The following is an 18,610-nucleotide window of genomic DNA, read 5'->3' as shown; positions in this document are numbered from 1 at the left end:
AAGGTAATCAGCTGGGGAGATGCAGGGGACAACTTGAGGGATGGGGGATATGTAGAGAGAAAAAGCAGCATCAGTTCTGTGTGACTGTTTATACCCCTTTCACACTGACAGATTAACCAGGGTTGATTTTGACCAACTTGGCATTCGAGAGGTGGGTTGGACAAGGGTCAGTTTCAGTGTGAATGGCAAACCACCAGGGTCGCTATCATCTGGGGCAGGACAAACTACATCACTGGTCACAAATAGGGGCGCACAGTTGTGACATCATTGCCACAGGTCGATGCCACAGCCCGCAAACAAATGGTGCAATGGCAGCAAGAATTTTTTCAACTACAGCTACGATGGGAACAACATGAAGCCAATGCCCATTTGCAGCGCATGAGGTTATTGGTGTGCGTCGCTCCCAGATTGTGACCAAAGTCGTATGTGAATTATCACGACCAGGGATTAACCTGTGTTGACTGGCTTGGTTTGAATTGACAAAAGAAGGGTTGAACACGGTTCAGATAAGCCCAGGTCTGACCCTGGTCATTGGTGTGAAAGAGGTATGAAGAGAGTAAGTTTGACTGGGGTAAGATTACTTTAACAGGGAGGCCGTGCAATGTGCCCCGCAACCACACTGATTCCAACATTAGTCCCATCTACACAATATATGGCTGTGTGGCTCAACCAAAGCTAACACTGAGCTCTCCCTCCTTGAATCCCTCCAGAATATAAAACTGGATTTCCCTGAGGGATCTAAGAGGAAAAGTCTTTATCCATCTAGACGTTGTTATCATCCAACAAGAGAGGAGTGTTAGCTGAGAGACTGGGAGCTTGGTACAGCAAAGAGGAGAGGTGCCGTCAAAAAAAGATCGATGCGGGAGCTTCCTGTCGGCCTCATCCCTCCTGGAACGGTCATCATCCCCTGAGCCAGTGAGAAGTGGGATGTGAACTGGAATGTGACGCCTCCACCCCCCCTCCAGACAGCCCAGTCACATTTTCCAGGCAGATGAGAGCAGGTCTTGTAATCGGGCTCTGGGATTCTACTTTACTGATGCTCTCCTTTCTCTTTTTTCCTTCCTTCCTCCTCCTCCTCTGTCTGTAGTGCTGAGGGCTGTCTGGCTCTGTGCACGAGCCTCATCCGTGCACTTTTCACTCTGTTCACCCTGTTCACCGACACCACGACCAAACTCAAAACTACTCCGCTGAAGGAGATGGTGGCTAACCTTTGAGGCAGCTCTTCCTCGCTGAGGGGACTCTTTTCTGGCCGTGACAGCTGACAGTCTTGTGTGTTATATGGATCACTGATTACAACATCTTTTGTTTGTTTACCTCCTGTTATTGCAACCATTCCAGTCATGGAAGCCACCTGTTGGTTTGTTTTGGCAGTGTGGGTGAGGGGGTGGTGTCATGTGATTAAGCATGCCAATGTATATGCTCCATATGTCTAGCTTTCTATGTAGAAACAACGTGAGCATGAAATGGCAGAAATCTCTCTCAATCCATTTCACCCAAACCGGCCCCTCCTCATCATCCATTATTGATCAGCTTGTTTATTCTGACCCAGAAATAGGAAGATGAAAACAGAGAGAGATGATGGATGGAGACAGCGTAACCACACTGGAATGACATTACCACCGCGGTCAATGCCTGCTGTTAATTTTGCAGTGGGCAGACATGTTGCTGCATACAAATGTGTGGATGGATACTCTGATGGATATAAAACTAGAAAGGGAAATAAAGAAGCTGCCAAAAGGCAACCTAACCAGACACAAAGTCCCGCTTTGGCAAGCTCCTTGTAGAGTCTGAAAATCATGTTTTCCCTGCAACATTACCTTTTATAGCTGAAGTTAGCTTTTGCAGCAAACATACCAGCTCTAGGCTGTTTAGTTGGAGGCTGACAGAAGTGATGGCGGCCCTGGATGCTGTTCTGAGCTGGCCTAGATACGGGAGCCACACATAGTGCTGCTAGCACTCATTATACCTGAAAACACCCAGGGCTATGGGCACAATACACACACACACACACACACACACACACACACATACGCACTAACAGCAATGTGACACTGTGAGTCCAAGCTGTCACTCTGAGCCGTTTTGACGGCAGCTCTCCAGCCTGCTCTTGGAAGCCCCACCCCAGATCTGTCCTCCCTTATTACTGGACTGGATTGTAGACACACACACATATACCTGCCAAGCGCCAACCCCTCAGGGCTGAAAAATGAAGCCAACATAGAAATGCCAGAAGCTGCAGTTTCTCTAATGGCCACTTGAGGCTGGCTCCAAATGGGAGGCAATCCTAATTGACCTCCATGTTTACAGTCTGGTACAAAGAACAGTTTTGGTCTCTATAGCTAACTTCCCCATTCATTATAACTTCATAAATCATCAGTAATATAAATATAATGACTAAATGGGTAAAGGCTAATAAAAGAACAGTCTGGTAAACTCCCAATACTTTGATGCAGCCTTTTAAATCAGGAAAAGACAACACTAATAATAGGTAGGGCTGGGATATTTGATTTTCTCCATATCACCCAGCCCTATATCTAATGTCCAACATCATCAATCCCAATCTTCTATCACAATGTCAATATAATATTGACATTTTGCTCAGCCTTACACTCTTGTCAAAATATGTTCACTTCAGGATCCAAAAATCCAAGACAACAGCCAAATGCCTAACTCGAGGCTTCAAAATAGGAGTCCACAAACCAATGGGTAACATCATGGTGGCTATGTCCATTATTCCTATACAGTCTGTGACACCTGCGTGCATGCAAACAATTACACACACGGTAACTGTTTAACAAGTGGACGTGATGAGTGTTCGACATGGAGCTTGAACTGGCTGCAGAGTGAGGCCGAGGGAGATGACAATCAACAGAGGAACAACAAACATACACAGATGACAGGTCTGTTCAGTTAAAGGATAATTCTGGTTTATTGTGACCTTAAATTGCTGTTTGTGGCCATGACACCGGTTGCTAAATATAAGAATATACTTACAAATTTAATTGCAGAGATTAGGGATGCACTGATTCAGCTTCTTCTCTCCTGATACTCAGATACTGAGCACTAAAGCAATACAAGTGCTGCTGTACTGAAAAGTAAGTCAAGTTCTGTCAATGAATAAATGCATCGAACATGCCTTGTTTCTAGATCTCAGCAATTACTTTGATGAATCCAGTGTTATGATAATCATAACAAATGAAGGTCAAAACCAGGGAAACGCGACCCAAGTTGTATAAACCGAGATAATCCTTTAAACACAAGCCTGTCTGCCAGCATTGGGGTTGAGTGGCCACAAACCTGTGCCAGGTAATCACTGAACACAGCGGGAACACAACACACACACTCAACTGTTAACTAGGTCTAGGAAATCCAAGACATCCAACTGGGAGATCTAGCTATTGGCGAGGTAGAGTATCTCCCTTTCTGTTTGTGTTTTCGTGTGTGTGCGTGTGAGCACGCATGCACACTGTGTTTACGCAGTAAGGCCTGGTCTTTGTTGCTCCGGGGGCTGATACTGCAGTACAGAGCAGTGGAGAAGAGGAGGGGAGGGAGCAGAAGGGGGGGCTGGTAATGGTTTAGAGTTGTACCACTGTGAGCTCATACTATTGTCCTCAGAAGAATGAAAGAAGCAGAAAGAAAAGGAGAAAGAACAGAAAGCAGTGTAAAGGGTGAGTAAGAAGGGGAGGCGAGGGGGCACTGCGTCAATGTGAATAATATGTCCATTCATCCCTGTGCACACAGGAAGAGAGGACAGAGAGACAGGAAGTCAGTAGGACCAGTTCATTGCCAGTAGGGAGCACACAGGAGGGGAGGGTTGTACTAAAACAACTACAGGAAGCATATGTGTGTGTGTGTGTGTGTGTGTGTGTGTGTGTGTGTGTGTGTGCAGCAAGATGGGGGGTTGGACTGAGGTGTGTGTGTGTGTGTGAGTGTTTCTTCAAATGAAAGGGCCTGAAGAAAAACAGGCAGCTGTGGAGTTCACCAATATAAACCTCCGAACCTGAAACCAGGCAGGAAAAGAGGGGAAAGAGAGACTGACGGAGAGAAACTGGGCCAGGGGTTTGCAGGTTGAAAGGGGGGGCAAGTGTGTGTATGTGTGAGTGAGAGTGTGTGCTTGGATGGCGGGACTGTGGGACGTGATTTTTAGGCAGTTGAATGAGAGGGTAGTCTGAAGCCTCAGGTTGCAGGTAGTATTTCCTAATAAGATTCTTCAGCAGGGTGGAATCTATTAGTTCCAGACATGCCTGCCTAATACTGCTTCACTGTACACACACACACATGCACACACACACACGCACAAGCGAGTGAGGAGGGGAGTAAAGGAAAAGATAGAATTACAGTACAGTAAGTGTTGGAGGTAAAACCATTGCAGGAATGAAACGATTCCAGCCAATGTCTTTTCCTTGGGTCTGGACTTTCCTCTGAAAACAAACACTCTCTCTCTCTCTCTCTCTCTCTCTCTCACACACACACACACACACACACACACACACACACACGCACGCACACACACATACTCACACACACACACACACACACACACACTTTAACTTATAGAGGCATTTCCTCTCTCACCCAGAGCTTAAAACCTTTAGGAAAAGCAGTGTCGTCTTAAGGAGGCACGTTAACGAGCTTAGTGACTTTTAGACATGGAAAACGGTGCAGAATCCAAACCACGGCAGACCTGCTCTGTGTGGCAGAGGAGAGGAGGGAGAGAAAGGCAGGCAGAGAGCAGAGGAGATGAGCGATATAAGAGCTACTCTGTGCCGTGCTATAGCATGAATAAGTAAAGACGAGGAGACTCAGAGGGTAAAAGTTGTTGGTGTCCCTTTGGTAAATTTCACTTCTAGCCCAACTTTATAATGGACAACAAAATTCTGCAGGGTGCTTTCAGCCAGGCAAGGAAGTGACCCTTTGACCTCTCAGCTTTTGGCTTTTTATACACGCACACAAAAACAAACACTCCGCATGCAACAAATTGAACCACTGATGACACAGGAAATAAAAGGGATTATGAAAGTAGGGCTCGCTGACATACAAGGCCACAATATGGGCTTTTGGGAAACATTTCCCATCAGCGTTAATAAACATTGTGTTAACTATGCATGAGCAAAGTTTGAAGAATAAGGAGCAGGCCTGATTCGAGGAACCATTGAATATTTTTTTAGGATAATGCGCTGGAGTTAGATAAAACTGGAAACACAGAAACAGCTTGCCTGGCTGTGACTTAACTAGGGAACAAAATTTGTTTACCAGCACCGTCTAAATGTCGCTAATTAACACGTTATCGCAAACGTCAATTTGTGGTTTTACACGGGGTTATGTAGCGGAGTATTTCTTGGCTCGCACAGTGACTTACTGGAGCCCTGCTATGATAAATTTGTGAGTGGCACTGATGTATCGGTGTGTGGAAATCATCATTACTTGTCAATGTTTCACCCTTCAATGCGGTTAAGGGGGTAAGAAGGGGGAGGCTTGGTGAGAGGAGAGAGAAGGTGACAGGGAGGGACTGGGGGAGTTATTATGGGGGGCAGTACTCAGCAGGGGTAAATTCCTCTGCACTACTACTCAGAAAGTTATTAACCCTCTACTAGCTAGCAAAATGCTTCATCTCCAGTTGGAGGAACAGCAGGAAAGAGGTAGGACTCCTCATGGAAGATGAGAGGTGTGTGTGTGTGTGCATGTGTGTGTGTAAATGCATCTTTGGCGCCACAGTCTGAGCCATGTGGGCTCTCGTCAGGGTTCCTTGCACTCCGTGAGCTGGGAGCACAGGTCAGGGGTCAGGGGTCGCAAAGCTACTGGAGGGAAGCAGTCTCCCACGTCAACCAACTGGTGGAAAACACCTACAACAAAACTATCAATTTCACCTCTTACTAAAGTAGCTTTTACTAATCTTGTTGCCTGAATCGACTCTTCTACTCTCATTTTTTTGTGGCTTAATTACAATCAGTCTACCTAAGAGAAAATTCTGTGTCTCTATCGTTACCCCTCCTGACACCAGCGGCCCTTTCCAGCCATCTCATGCTCTGATTCCTCTCCTGTGGTGGTAGAGGGGTTGCATGGTTGGAGATTTGGGGGCTGGGGTTTCTATGCATAATGAAAAAGGCTTCTTATCAAAAGTTAACTAGCTCCTTACCCATGTACAGCCCCTGCCTGCTCTACTAACCCAGTCTGGAGAAGACACTGACCGGGGGGGGGGTGTACGTCTCACACAGAGACTGAGGATAAATGAAGGGACTCCAAATGAGTTTAGGGTTGCAGCCAATAATTGTTTCCATAATTAATCCGTCGACTTTGTTCCAGATAATTGCTTTGTCGTTAAGGCTCGAGCTAAAACGATCAAGTCGATCAATCAGAACCTATTTTGATCAACAGTTGGTCATTTAAGTCATTTCTCAAGCAAAAATGCTGAGTATTCCCTGTTCCTAGTTTCTCAGTTGTAAGAACTTGCTGCTTTCTTTGTGTTAAGTCATAGTAAACTGAAAACCATTGGTCAGAGCAATCTGAAGACATCACAACATGGGCTTTCGGAAATGACGATGGGCATGTTCTACATTTTCAGACATTTTATAGAACAAAATTAATTTTCGATTTATAAAGATGATGAAAAAAACTTTGCAGCTGTAGTTTTTTCTTATTTTCTTTGGCGAAGCAGCCCCAGTTTGGTCAATCAGGAATCAAAAATATAAAGTGGAACCTCATCAAAACTTTACAGAGCCAAGGCCATCTCTTCAAATAGCAAATACCAACCATACAATGGAGTGAAGCAGCAAAACCTCACATTTAAAAAGTTGAAATCTTTGCATTCTTGCTTGACAAATCACTTGACAAATCGATTACTAAAACTGCTGCTGATTAAATTTAATTGTATTAGCACTAAATTAGGTCGTGCCATCTTGCTATTCATCAATTCAAATGATTTGAGACAGGCCTCTGGGCTAATTTGTGCGTGTGTGTGTGTGTGTAGTCAATCCTCAAGGGTACCATCCACCTGGTGTCACCTCTATTTCCTGTCTCTGCCGGACACAGCCATCTGGGCTTCAGTCTGTTCCAACAGCCTTCATCTCTCTCTCTCACTCTCCATCTCACTCGCTCTCTCGCTCACACACACATGCTTCGCCATAGGGATGAAAACCATGACAGTATAGTGACCTACGCCATCTGTCTGCGGAGGTATGGATAGGTATCAGACAAAAAAGAAACGCACACACATATTATACCATCCTGGACCAGCAGGAGAGACAATATTAAAGCTGAGCTGCCCCACTGTGTGCCGGTGTATGTGTGTGTGTGTGTGTGTGTGTGTGTGTGTGTATGCCCTGTCTTTCCAGTGTTTCCAAATGACCAGTGCAGAACACCCCCTCCTCCTTAATCAGCTTAGCAGCCAGTCAGGGGATTTGACTAATCCACAACACAAGCATGGCAGGGAGCCCACTGAGTGTGTGTCTGTCTGTGCGAGTGGTCTGTCTGACAGACTGTGTGAAGTAAGTTAAATCAACCTCGACAATCTTGGACAGCGCTCCCTCTCGAAGCATCCAGCATTACAGGAATCATCCAAGACATGGGACTACTTTCAAATAGTGACGGATGGGCGTGGGTGTTCTTTCATGTGCAGACACATAGTCGGGTGGGTAAAGGTTCATTCCAGTCTTTATTAGCAGGTTAACACTTGTCATAATTCCAGTGAATGAGTGACGGCGTCTAATGACTCCCTATTTCTAGATTAAACACTCATCAACCGTTCCATCTTCCCATCTTATTTTTTCTTTCACTTCCCTGTCAGAATAAGTCCGGTCAGAGTGGATGACTCACGGGGACCTTGACGGCTTTGTGTGCATGTGCGCATGCATGTAAACGCCCCCCTGAGGGAAGCATCAGCGCTTTGAAGCCTAACACAGTGTGTAATAGCCTCCCTCTGTCATCTAATAGTCATGCATGACAGCCTCTGTCGCACAGCAAACACACATAAACCCCAGTGGGGAAAAAGATGCATGATACTAAACATGAGTACGTGACTGGTACAGTACGTATGCAGCAAACTCTTATCACTGCATTCCAAGAGACATCAGTGGCATGCCGAAAATGGCCGCAGAAAAAAAAATGGTCGAGATGGAGATAGAGGATAATAGTGAGAGTTGAGAGGAGAGGAGAGGAGAGGAGAGGAGAGGAGAGGGCAGGCAGCGGCACCGCGAGTTAAAGGCCGTATCTGCTGATGGCTGCCGATCCTTATCAGAGTGCCAGTGGAAGGCAGCGAGGTTGGGGGGAAAAGAGCAGGGGAATACGTTCCATCAGACAAAGGATGATACTGAGAACAGCAGTCGATAACACAAGATACTATCACCGCATCCACCTTGAGGTCACATCAGAGCTGTCTCCAGCTACAGCAACAAGGTTCTTCCCCAGACAGAAGAGGGGAGGGGCCGGGGAGAGGCTTTATGGGGCATAAGATATGGTGATGCAGTGGAAGGAGTGTCAGGCACATGCAGATGTGGACCACATGAATATTCAGTGTGTGTGTGCGTGTATGTGTGTGCTTGTATGAGAGAAGGAATAATTGTTGCATGACTGCAAAACTGATTAAAAACATTTAGGTAAGTAATCGGTTGCTATTTTCTCATGTTTAATAGACTAAACAACTATGTTTCAAACCTCACCTATGGTCATGAGCTTTGGGCAGTGACGGAAAGAACGAGATCTCAGATACAAGTGACCAAAAGGAGTTTCCACAGCAGAGTGGCTCGACTCAGCCTTAGAGGTCGGACATCAGGAGGGACCTCGGAGCAGAGCTGCTGCTCCTTCGCATTGCATCAAAAGGGGCCAGTTGAGGTGGTTCGGGCATCTGATCAGGATGCCTCCTGAGTGTCTCCCGTTTTAAGTTTCCAGGGCATATCTAACTGGTAGGAGACCCCAGAGTAGACCCAGAACACGGATTATATATCTCATCTAGAGTAGGAATGCCTCGGGTTCCCCTAGGAGGAGCTGGAAAGCGTTGCTGAGGAGAGGGACGTAACCCGCCGCAACCCAACCCCAGATAAGGAGGTGAAAATGAATATATAGATGGATGGATGAACAATTAATTAAACTAAAAAGAAAAGAAAAAACTAATCATTGATAGCAGCCCTAAAATGTATCACTAAAAGCACTTATAGAACACTCCTAGACACTGATCTATAAAAAGCCTGCCTGTATGTGCTAACAAAGAATAAGCTGTATGATACAGCTATGAAAGCTAAGGTTATATGGAGGTAAAAGCAGTAGATCATAATCAGGGAACAGTGTGTGAGTCAGAAAGGTTCAGTGTTTGGCTCTCATCCCTTCATCACTGGAGGCAGAAAAAGCTGAATCAGGATCAGCCCATGCAGCAGCTACAATCACAACCCCCTCCCCTCTCTCACCGATTTCCTGCATCTAATTCACCCTTCGCTCCAACCCGCTGCTCCGGAGGTATAACTCATTCTCACGCCCGCTAATGTGTATACATGTGCATCGTGTGTGTGTGTGTGTGTGTGTGTGTCTGTGTGTCTGTGTACCGTGGAGAAGTGGCCTTGCTGTGTAATGACTCCTGCAGAGGCAACAGCTCAGTAAGCCGGGGTTGCCGGCAGTGACAGGCTGGCCAATGAAATATGGCCACCATTTCAGCCAGGCGGCAGTCTGTCACAAGAACCCTTGCAGATAACCAAGCCTGGGAACAGCTAGGATGTGCATGTGAGAAGATCAGAGCCCCACCCTACCTCTTCACCCCATAGAGAATGTAGCATTGCAGTATATCCTATCACTTAGAATCACAGGGCTAATAAAGCCATGAGTATGATTTCACTGCTATTATACAGTTTACTTATTAATTTTTTTTCCTCAGTAAAGATCACATTCAGCCAGCAAGTTAAATTCTTCCTTAACTTGCATTCCCACCCGCTCACATCCAGGCATTTGTCTGAGTGCTGCAGAAACATGAGGGAGCACAGAGAGAGAAAGTGGGCCAATGTGCATGAAGGAGCTCCCAGGGAGAAGGACAACTCAACACCTCAGCACAACAATCCACCGCAACACAATTTTGTTGTACAGCACAAGAGCAGCACGAGGGACTGTGGCTGAGAGAAAGCTCCTCTCATTCTGTTACTCTGCAGCATTGTTCATTCTTTGGCTGTTTTACATTTAGTTTCTTTTCATAATAACAAAACAACCTGCTCTCTTGAGGAAGACCAACAAGAGCTGCAAGTTAAGACGAACAAAGTTTTCTTACTATTCACTATTTTCTTACATGTAGTGCCTTTCACACTAGGGATGCACCCATCAGATACTGATATCAGATATCAGGCCGATACTGACTCAAATACCTTGATCTTGAACCACTATTTGCTATGTAAAGATATAGTGGAGGAATGGCCTCCAGAGCAGACAATGAAGTCACACTATTTATGTGTGTGTGTTGTAATCCGAGCTTCTTTGTTGTTTGTTGTGGTAGCTTGTCCAGCTGCGTGTGCATGTTAGTGCACGTGTGTATCCCGCCACCCCTTTGTACTGCACTTACATGGCATTTACTGCTGATATCTAAACAGCAGCAGTGGGGAAGTATGCGGTTCCCCCAGGTTAACACTGTTAGCTCTGTTAGCACTGGTTAGTTAACACCGTTTGCTGCTGGCCGCCACCATGTTGTGATCTATGTCCAGACAACTCATGTGCTCTAAATTTTACATAGAGCCCATTAATTGTGTTTTAATGTTTAAATACTGTTCTCATTTTATGCTACTGTATTGTTTCATACTGGAATTTCATTTCCTGTTTAAGTGTTGCCTAATTTGTTGCTGCATTTACAAAGTTTACACTTTACAATTGCAATTCCTGTTAATTCTTTTTTTTACTAAGCTGCTGGTGCACGATTGATAATTTTATTGGTAAATTACAGATCAGTAAATTTATATCTATCTATTCAGTAATCTGTTTCAGCTGATACCCAAAGCCCTGGTGTCAGTATCGGGACTGAAAAGTTGGATTGTGCATCCCAATTTTACCCCAAGCATCTGTGTAAAAGGGCTGTCCCCTCGTCATGACCCACGTTGCGATCAGGGTTAGTTTCTTGGTGCAAAAAGAACAAGGTGGGAAAAGTCATTGACTGGATGATGAAGGCCGAGCACATTACCGGTCTTTACTGTACAAAAACAAAAGTGACCATGATTTGCCTTCCACACCCTCCAGAATGCAAAGAAATCTGAGGAAAACTTACTCACTGAGTATTTCATTTCCAAATTCTGACTATTTGGTGAATTTATGTATAGCATAACAATAAAAGATGATAAATCAAAAGGTTAAACTGATTTCGGATCATTAAATTGTTGATACGTGGAGGTATAATGAGATGTAGGCAGCATCAAGTTGGTTGTACTATCAAATCACCAATAAAGGCTTACAAAAGAAACTTAACAGGCAGCAAATAAAATGCATTTGTTCTAATGGTTAAGTCTGTGGGTAGTGCGATACCGTAGGCTGCTGTTTCACTTTCTGTCTCTTTTTCATTTCGAAATACCACAACTGGGTCCTTCATCTTAATAGTGAGACGGGTCTTAAGCTGTGAAGATCACATTTAGCCACTCTGAATGTGATCACAGTAATCCTCAGACCAAAGTAATTACTTGAGGAAGTGTCGCAGCCTGTTGGTGCAGCTGTAAGTAACAGTCACTAATATATAGTAAGTACACACACTGATCTACACGCCATGCCTGCAACTTGTGCCACAGGGATATCATATGTCATCAGGTCCACATGAGATAAACGTGGACCCTTGACGTAAAAGGGGTCTGAATGAGAACTCGGATCATTGTTTAGTTCACCACACTACTACTAGGTTAAAGCCCACTTTCTATTCAGACGTTTTTCATTAGGGATTAGCCCTTTAATGAATATTTTGGGCTTCTAGACAAAGTAGGAAAATGAGCTTATATAAAGTGCATAAGACAGGTCTCATTTCAGCGGGTTTAATACGAGAGTGAAACCGATTATACTAATCACTGTCTGCATGTAAGTCCAACAAACTCACAGCATACTTACTTGTTTTGTTCTGAGATTAAACAATGCATCCCTGCATAAAGCATACACCTTAGTCAATAATGTGACCATAACAGAGGTATAGCAAATTAGGCAGACTTTGTTTCCAGCATTCAAAGTCACACAATAATGCTAATGCAGCAGTTGGCTGAGGGAAGCGGGGTTTAGAATTAGAAAGCACTACAGTGTTTTCTAATTCCTCTAACAGGATGAGCTGCAGCATCGAGACACTCTATTAAACTTTACGAGATTGTATCAGACAGACATTTGCCCTCCACCGAGAAGTCTGACATCATTCAAAAAAGAAAACCTGGAACTTGTATAAAGACCCAACTGGCAGTGCAGAAACACAGGGCACTGTTACAGAACACCGAGGTGTGAAAAGTCTCACAGCCCGGAGCCAGTAAAATGTCAGTAAAAAGTACAAAACCAGACAAGGGGACTGGCTTAGGCTTTTGCTTCTCAGACTTAAAGCTTTATTGTACAAATGTATGAACTTGTGAGTGACTGACGCAGATCATTGCAACAGGACAGCAGAGCCTCCTGGAAGGTAGGTATGCCACTTGGTGTACACTGGAGGTGAGATCTGATTAGACCTGCTAATTTTTAAAATAGATACATTTAACTGACCCAGTACATGTCCAAGAGGAGAGACACAGATCTATTTAATAGACCCAACAAACCTGGAAATTAAAAATGCTACTAAAAATTTCATAAATGTTTATAATGTTGGTTACACCATACTTTTCTTACCCATCTTACTTTGCCTCTTGTAATCAGATCCTAAGCATCACGCAAGTTACACACAGTACTCATGCATTTCTGCCATGATCAGCGCTGATCACGGTCTCCTTGGATACACTCAGGTATGACACATGATGATAAACAGACCTGAGACCTGCCTTAATAAATGGGACCCGATTGACCACGATAAAACATAGACCTGTAGTGCTCCCAGGTCAGGTCTCAGGTCCAGAAAGACCTGTAAAGATCTCTGGTGTATACTCATTTAGTGGTTGGGGTGTATCAGACTAACTAATTAATCTCGCTGCAGCAGGGTGAATGGCAGTCAGTTTGAGCTCATTGCCCAATTAAATCTCTGTCTTTATATACCTTAGAATTACAGACTGCAATAATACCGCAGTGCGGGACACTCAAGTGAGCCCTAAGCAAATCTTCCCAGTACTTGGAGGGTAAAAACTAGAAGAACAACAATAAAGTCTGAGAGCTGAACTGTTCAAAAATAACTCTCCTCTCCCAGAATCCTCACAGCTAAAGTCAGACTGAGAGGATACTCAGGGGATGTTTTTTTTTTTTTAACCACTACTGGGTGAGGAACACTCACCTGAGGTCAGCCCGAGGACATCCTGACGCAATGAACGCAGCCTCTGTGCTGTTCGAAACACACAAACACACATACACGCTATTGTTTTGCTTTCTCACACATAACTGCCTACTTAGCAAGCATTGTATGCCACCCACATGATTGTCCCTACAGCTCAAATATCACCGTCTCATGGCTCGTAACAAGCATCCTCACAGTCTGATGATCACCGCAGTCAGCTAGGGACTGAATGTCAGTAGTGCTCCTGGCTGCAGCCTACTATGCCACTGCTAACCTACGAACTGGTCATGTCTTGTAATGACTGACTAACCCTAACCCTAACCATGTTGGCGTAATGGGGAGCGCCCCTGCACAGGGCTCCATCAAACAAAATGCTTGGTCATCCTTTCTTGATGATACTGGCTCAAATTTTGTTGAAGTACAGCACTGACGTCATGCAGGCAACACTCTGCAGTCCAATTATAATACCTTGTGGTATTGTGCCAAATCTGCCATTTACCTCCTACGCACAGAGACAGAAGAAAAGGGTTGCTGCGATTGATTGATCTCCAGCCATAAACTACTGCCGCCAAAAGAAGTACAACCTGCTGAGCAGTGTTTTTTGGCATTTGATAAGCCTCCAAACTCATGGATGCATTACTCAAACTGGACTTTCTAGTTCATAATTCATCTTCTCATCGGTACCCGCAACAACACGCTCTCACCCACGCAGCCACTTGCATTTATTTGATTCAGTGTGTTGTCGGTCTTAACAGTCTAAATGATGAAGCCGATGTTGTTAACTCAGAAAACCTGTCTTCACTCCTCAGTGACAGCAAGTAAGCATCCTCTGCAATGTACATGGGCGAGATGCTGACCGGAGAGCGTCTGCTCCAGCTCAACCTGAGCTTTGACCTCCCTGAGGAGGAGGGTCAATGATGAGACAAACTTCTGGAAGTATCAGACTCTTAGATTAAAAGTCCAGCTTCCTCCTCCTGATATCCTCTATGTCCTGAGTCCTACTGTTCAAATCTTTCTTTGTCAGTCTTCCTGCCCTTTGACACCATGGGAGCCTGGCGTCTTGTATGCTCCGGACACATGATGGAAAACAAAGCTATCTGTACTCAGGAACGGACAGCCCTGATACCAAGAGAATACGCCCCTCCAATGAGAGGAGTGCAAACACGGGGTCGATGACTCTACACAGCGTGTGCGTCCTATTTTGTGTGTGATGTGATGTGTGTGTCAGAAAGGGGACATGTCGGACTCAGCACAACACAATAGAGTGCTGCAGTGTGGGCGGCCACACCCTTTCCTCCTAGCTCCCCTCCGCGGCCTCCCCTCCGGCCCCTTGAAACTGCCTTGACTAGATTTAAAAAGAAAAGGGACAGAGGAAAGAGGGAGCGGACATGCAGGAATGAAATCCCTGCTATGTAAAAAAAACAAATCCGGAGTAAGAGAAAAAAGGAAGACAAGAGGGAAAAAAATAGACACTAATGAATGCAAGAAAAGTGAGAGGTTTGACAGATTCTCAGCTCCAGAAGTGGAAACATGACAGAGAGACGGAGAGAGACAAAGTGGGCAGAACTGAGCGGACTGGGGGGGGGGGGTGAGAGAAACAAAATGGGGGCATAAAAACAGTCTAACGGGAGACAGATAAATACTGAGGAATCTGGAGGGAGGGAATGAGAGGAAAAGCAGTGCTGTGTGTAGCATTGTGTTCTGCAATGTGTCGCTGAATTATTGATGCTGCCTCGGTGTTGAAGGGCGAGAAGAGGGAGCACTTTCACACACAGTGTAATCTCTGCATCATAAACATGCATGCTCACATACGCAGAGCTGTCGAGCTGCGGCAAATATATGTGCGGTGATTATCCCTCTTGACGGCAGAACCTAGTGTCTGTGGCTGGCAGGGGAGGGAAGAGGTCAAAGGTCACGGCAGACCAGAGGGAGACATGTGGCCCACACCTGTTCTAAACTTGCCTCAGTGGACTCAGGCGGAGGGATCATCACCAGCCGGAGACAAGGTAAAGTGAGAGAGTCATTAGTGCCATTTATTGTCTAACAATTCTCTCTAGTTTGACAGACTACAAAGAGCTCTCGTCTTGCTTTCCTTTATCCCTTCCCTGCCTGTGTTTTTCTCGCTCCCTGGCTGGCTCTCTTTCTTATCCGCAGAGGAAGCCTGTTTGATCTAGCAGAGTCCTGCTGTTCGAGCTCTCCAGCTCCCAGACATCAGGCATACACTCCTTTCTCTCTCTCACTAACTAAAGGAGAGAGCTCCTGCTTTTTCCCTCTATGCTCCTACTTCTTCAGAAAATCACAGACTCTCCTCTCTCCCGCCCCTCCTCACCAGAAATCAGACACATTCTCCCCGTTGTACCAAAAGACAACAAAATAATTCATGAATTCAAAATGGCCTTGATGCTGTCGAAGCTTCACTGAGGCCAGCTGTGCTGTGTGCATATGGGCCATGTAGAATGTAAGCTATGACAGCGATGTATTTCACTCAAGAGGACAGTGGCCATCATTGTCATCCCCAGCAAGAGCGGGACACAATGGAGAGGGATACAGCCAGGGACCTGACTCACACATACTGTAAGCCTTCCTGGCCATTATCGGTAACAAAGACACAGAAAACAATGGGCATTAAGTGCCAATGTGTTGCATGGAGATACAATAGCAGCTTTAACAGGAGGCGGTTATGCCAAAACATCTCTCCAAGTTTGTTTTTCTTTGTCTTACTGGAATTCAGTATGATTTTTGGAGGTCCATTAACAAGAGTTCGTGTATAGTTAACATTACTTTTGACATCTTTTTCCAAGTATGCAAACTGCTCAAAAATGCTCTGGCATGTAGGAGTGTCTTTTGCTAAAAAAAGCATTGCCATGTTGTTGAACTCAAACCAAGAAAAAGTCATAAGTCTTGCAAAAAGAATGAATGTGCTTTTTTTCCTGTATTAAAGTTAGAATTCTTCTGCTCAAACACAATTTTAATGCTATTCATGGTGAGCTTTTTTTTTTGTTGCAATAAACACAATGGATGGTAAATGGACTGCACTTGTATAGCACCTGTCTAGTCTTCCAATTCCGTTCACCCATGAACACACTGGTGGCCTAGGGATACCAAACACGGTGCCACCTGCTACTCATTCACACACACTCACACGCCGATGACTATCAGGAGCCATTAGGGGTTCAGTATCTTGCCCAAGGACATGCGACATGTGAACTGGAGAGGCCAGGGATCGAACTACCGATCTTCCAATTAGTGGACGACCCACTCTACCTCAGAGCCACAGCCGCCCTGTGGAATAGCCTTCTGTAATTGTAAGCAGTTTCTATTGGTACTGGTGGAATCAGCCAAGATTCAGAATTACAAACTAACGCACAAGAGATTCACAGGAAACAACGTGTGCACATGGCATGATACAGAAGACAAAAGCCAGTGCATATGCGCATCTCATGTAATGTGACAGACAACAGATGATTATGAGTTTACAGTGTTGGACTTTATTGGTGTCAGTTTTCTTTTGTCTTCTTTATTAAGAAAATGTGAAGTGATGAATCGTCTTTGCCCAATATTGGTTTGGCTGCTCAGAGTAGCCGCTCAAGGTGCGTTTGCTGCCCCAAGCAATCAATGCTGGCATCATCTTGAATAAAACCTGTATTGTTACGCTGTGATGTTACCACCAGTAACCGCAGGTGTTGCCAAATCAATCAGAGCTGAAATTTTAATGATTAAAACTGCCTCAAGAGCGGACTCCCAAGTATGGAAGTCATGTGTATATTAAGAGTTTTCAAATCAGTTCTTGCCATTGATTCTGACTAGTGATGGGTATCATTTACAAAAATATGAAAACAGTACCAATACCAGCACCCTTAAAGTTATGGGGTAAGGGTTGCTGTAGTAATGGGACAGTTACAGGTCGCATTTAATTAAAAACAGTTGTTTATTGGCCGCAAGCAAAGCCATTCATCATTTTTTCTAGATCTGGGTACAAAAAAATGATCAAATGAAGGTATAGTTTGACTGGAGAAGTTTTTATACTACTTAGTACTGGGTTATTTCAGCTGATACCTTAAAAGGTATTGAGTACTGATACCCAGCCCTAATTTTGAAATAGATGTAAGTTTGATTTTATTTATACTTATAATTTTAAATAAAAATGATGGTAAAAAACAAATGGCAAAACAATGAATCCTAATGGCTTTACATTCATGCTCAGATCCAGCAGCGGGAATTCACCGCAATTCCAGACTGGGAAACTCTCTCCTCCACATTCCTCTGTGGGAATACCATCAGCACATGACAAGAGCCCCACTCACACTCGGCCACTTAGCCCAATGCCTCCCACTGCAACCTTTGCACACAGAGAATGCCTGTGTGTATGTGCATATGTGTCATGGACAGCAACCTTTAACACGCACCGCTGGCCTCAGACAGAAAGAAATCACAGAGAGAAAAGAAGTGGGAGAGGCAAGATTTGGAAAAAAGAGTGATGGGGGGGCACCAGAACATGCTTGTGTCAGATGGCTATGTCACGAATGTGATTAAGTGATTGATGAGAAGGGTCTTTATGCTAAACGGTTTCCCCCTCTTTACACTCTCTTCTTCTCTTCTTTGTCAACTTCTCCATCACCTCAATGCTCACAGCTCATCTCTTTTTATTTCAAAGGAAAAAGCACTTGGTCATACCCAACACTCAACTCAGCACAGGTCTAGGCGGAGGTGTTCTTCCTAACAAAGTGATCTGACAGGGTGTAGCACATAGTGTATAATCTATAAAGAAAGCGCCCATCAAGGTCCGCACCACCCCTGTCCTACATGGGCCACTGCACAACAGGAATGAGTATGTGTGTGTGCATGTATGAAGAGGGATGTTCCCATTTCCACTCTGTTTGAAGCACATGGACTGAGTCGGAATGTGAAGGGGGGAGGGGGGCGGCAGAGGGAGGGTGAGGGGAGAGGCCAAGGCAGTAATCTGAGAGGGGTATCCCACAGCGCGGGACAGCACATGGTCTATACACTCTACTGTGGGCCCAGCGCACAGGGAGAGGGACACTGACAGAAAAGATTTCCCTTTCAATCACAGGCCTGAGTGGAGGAACACTATAGGGCCTGGTAGGCTTCAGAATATACTCCTTTGATGACAATAACTACACATGGCGGTGTCTTTTCTCCAGCTGTTAAAAAAATATCAAATGTACAATTGCAGTTACTACATGCAGTCTTAACAATGCACAAGTT

The 18,610-nt window shown here is 44.8% G+C and overlaps 1 protein-coding gene across 3 annotated transcripts in view; it reads right to left on the bottom strand.

Annotated features, from left to right (window-relative positions):
• Positions 1–18,610, bottom strand: part of srgap2 (SLIT-ROBO Rho GTPase activating protein 2) — a 65,280-nt gene that overhangs the window by 31,931 nt on the left and 14,739 nt on the right. The window lies entirely within an intron of this gene.

The sequence above is a fragment of the Epinephelus fuscoguttatus genome, linkage group LG1 (assembly GCF_011397635.1).
Source record: "Epinephelus fuscoguttatus linkage group LG1, E.fuscoguttatus.final_Chr_v1".
Taxonomy (NCBI): Eukaryota; Metazoa; Chordata; class Actinopteri; order Perciformes; family Serranidae; genus Epinephelus; species Epinephelus fuscoguttatus.
This window is presented reverse-complemented; position numbering and strand designations above follow the sequence as displayed.